We start from the raw sequence: 3,736 nt of genomic DNA, 5'->3' as shown, positions 1-3,736 counted from the left end.
GAGGAGATGGCGGAGAGAAGCGCTCCAAGGTGTGGTTAAATGTTACCCGTCTTGAGGCGGACAATGCTCCTTGCCAAGAGAGTTCAGCATGTGAGGGCGGTAACACGAGCAGTGTGTCAAACATTTAGCAAAAGTGCACCACATCCAGACGGAGGAATGCACCGGGTTCGACTGTCTTTCTAGTAGCTCTGTAGCCCCATCCACGAGTAACGTTTCCACGTCAGGTGTTCTGTATGCTAGCAGCACCACACGGAGTTAACTACATTATACAAACATGGGTTAATGATTAGAGGAAACTCAGTTACTCTTTATTTTGTTAAAGTTTCAGCTATTCTGTTTACAGTTCTGTCATCAGATTATTTAATACGATTTGTTAAAACATTGTTGTTTCTTTTGATGTGAAATATTATTTATTTTATTTAAATAAAAAGCAATGTTAGTTTTGTAAACAATTTGTTAAGTTAATTTAATAATATATGTATTTTTGAATCAGGTATTCATCTTTATTGTCTTCATTGTTAGTTTCCACATGCCTAAAACAATCTCAAGCTACATCTAAAAGTTGATGGCTAAATAAGAACGCTTGAGAAATTGTGCAAGGCATACAGTAATAGTCCGAATAGTCAATTAATCGTTTCATTAATCAATAGATTAATCGATTATCAAATGAGTCGTTTGTTGCAGCCCTATTGTAGTTATCCCATGTATAAATAAAACGTGTTATTCAGCAACCCTTGCAATTTGGGATTTTATTTTTGGTTGGTAGACCTCGGTGAGCTGGTCATTTCAAAAGTAGCTCACCAGCCAAAAAAGTGTGGGCACCCCTGGTTTAGATATTTCACTTTAGTCTTGCATTCACACCTAATAGTCGCTTCTCTGGTGCGCACCAGACCACAGTTTGTTATATTGTTTCATTTTTCAGAAGGTTCGGTTTGCGTTCACACAGGCAAAACTCAAACGGACTATACACTTTAAAACACAAGTCATGTGCACGGAAATGCAGTTCAACCATTGGTCAGACATTAAGGGGGTAAAAACGCAAATCCCAACAATTTCTACCAGAGCCTCCGTCATGGAGCATCGGCACTTTCGGCAGGTTATTCTCATGCTGCTGTTAATCTGGAGATCAACAGACACTAGCGGCCCGCGCATATGATTATATAATCAGACAACGTCCGTTAAAAAACATTATAACACATATAATGAGAGACGTTCTGCAGTAAGGAGGGGCGTTTCACCGACGACAGGTGTTCTTACTTTTATGTAGCTGATGGAGCATTTTTACTTTACACGACACTGTTCAACATTTAATTCTGCTTCACTCTTTAAGGCGAGACACGGCAGGCAAAAACATCGTTTTTCAAGCACTTGTCAATTTTGAGATTTTGTGCTATTTTGATTCCATAACATGTTTTCTTTAAGGCTTTTGGAAGGAAAACGTACAAAATACACATTTAAGTGTTTATTTTACTATAGTTTGTCTATTTGCGTCTGTAGATCTCTCCTAAATTCACCAAAAGTTAGCATTCTAATGTAACATAAAGTACCGCGACCGCTGTGTGCACCATGTCAACAGAGATATCGTTGGAAAGCTGTGTCTCTCCTGCACAATCTCATCGGATCCAAATATGGTCATTTCCTTTGTATCAGCAACCAAAAGTACAAAGGAGTCTTAAACCAAGAAACAAAATCTCATTGGCTGGTGTCAATTTCTGACAACGTGATTCGTTCAGATGCGTCACGTGGTAAAGTTCTTTCCAAAGCCAAATTTCTACAAGGTATGAAAAAGATACCTCCACTCCACACGATCAAATGCCTTTTCTGCATCTAAAGATATCACAGCTTCAGGTACAGAATTTGCGGAAGGTTGGTAGATAGTGTTAAAAAGTTGTCTTAAGTTAAAAAATGAATGCCTATTTTTGATGAAGCCGGTTTGATCGGGAGAGATAATGGTTGGTAACACGGTTTCCAAACTCAAAGCGAGCATTTTAGACAGTAATTTAAAATCCACATTTAACAAGCTGATTGATCGGTAGGAGGAGCATGCAAGGGGATCCTTATTCCTTTTTAAAATGAGGGAGATAGAGGCCTGATTAAGCGTTGGGGGTAAACTAGTAGAATTAAACGATTCACTAAACATATCTATCAAAATAGGGGCTAATTTCTGTTGAAACTTCTTGTAAAATTCCAGTGGATAACCGTCCGGCCCCGGAGATTTTCCGCCTTGCATCGATGTAATAGCAACGGAGAGTTCAACAGCAGTTACTGGCTTCTCCAAATCCTCAGTCATATCAGGATGTATCAAAGGGACTTCGAGGGTGGTAAAACAATTGTCCAAATCCTGCGTGTCTGAGCTGGTTTCAGATGTGTATAACGAAGTATAATAGTCTCTAAACTCATCATTAATTCTTTGGGGATCGATCGTAATGTCCGAGAATTTTTGGATTCTGGGAATCTGGTAAGAGGCAACATTCTGTCGTAATTGATGCGCCAGTAATCTGCCAGCTTTGTCACCCTGTTCGTAATAATTACTTCTAGCCTTAAGAAGAAGTGCAGCAGCCTGGTCTGCGGTCAGCGTATTAAATACCGAATGAAAAATGAGGCGTTCCTTATACAGATGTGGAGTTGGTGAAACGGAATAGAGGTCATCCAGCTGAGCAATATGCCTCGTTAGTTCAGTTAATCTCTCTCCTCTCATGGCTTACATAGGAAATCATTTGCCCTCTAATATAAGCTTTCAGTGTCTCCCATAACACAGATGCAGAAATGTCCGCAGTCTTGTTAATGCTAAGAAATATGTCAATTTGGTTGGAAATCAGCTCTGTAAAATGTTCATGCGAAATTGATGGAGGCGTTGGCGCACATTGACATGTCAGTTCTCCGCTCTGCTTAGTTGTCCGTTCTTTGGCACAAATCATGCCCCATAAAGACGCGGACAGCCGCGGTTGATGCGAATGGCGCGCTCGCACGGTGCTAATCAGCAGTGAGGATCTCAGCCTGCCGTCACTGACGTTGAATCAGAAAACCAAAACAGCAGCCGTTAGCTGTTAGCACTCAGAGCACACAGCTCCTCATATCTGTTCAGAAACTGGACAAAAGTTAAACAAGTACAAACCACAGACTGTCTGTGTCATGGCGAATACTGTCGCTGTTGTATCTGTGTCTGTATCATGTTGTTGTGAGTTTGGATGGAGCAGCTACAACGTTAGTTTAGCCTGATCGATCCGATCTCCATTCAGAAAACACGCATTTAAAAAGGTTTTTCGCCTGCCGTCTTGTCTGCACACTTGTCAAAGCATTAATTCATGTTTTTTACTAACCAGTATCAGTATGTAGTTATTCCAGCATCATTTTTGAAATGTGTATTACAATTAAATCACGGTAAAATATGTTCATTTTGTTGTAGTTGGTACCATAAGTGCAGTGAGTTCAAAAATATGCAGCATCACTTGAAGTCAGTCTATTATTTTCGGGAGCGACAAGGAATGTCTCAAAGATCCGTCAATCAAGTGGCACCTGCTAACGGGGTGGTTGAAGATAGGCTTACACAGGGGTAGACATTAAGGGTACAATTCGACTAACAATGAAGAAAATTAACACATTTGTTGCAATCGTAATTTATGCACAAACTACATTACTACTTGTACTACAACATTTGAATCCTCATTTTCCTCAATTGTTCATATTTGGTTTATTACAATAATTATATTGTGGTCATTGTTAAAAAAAAGAATTC

This window comes from Gymnodraco acuticeps, unplaced genomic scaffold (assembly GCF_902827175.1).
Source record: "Gymnodraco acuticeps unplaced genomic scaffold, fGymAcu1.1, whole genome shotgun sequence".
In the NCBI taxonomy this organism is placed as follows: Eukaryota; Metazoa; Chordata; class Actinopteri; order Perciformes; family Bathydraconidae; genus Gymnodraco; species Gymnodraco acuticeps.
This window is presented reverse-complemented; position numbering follows the sequence as displayed.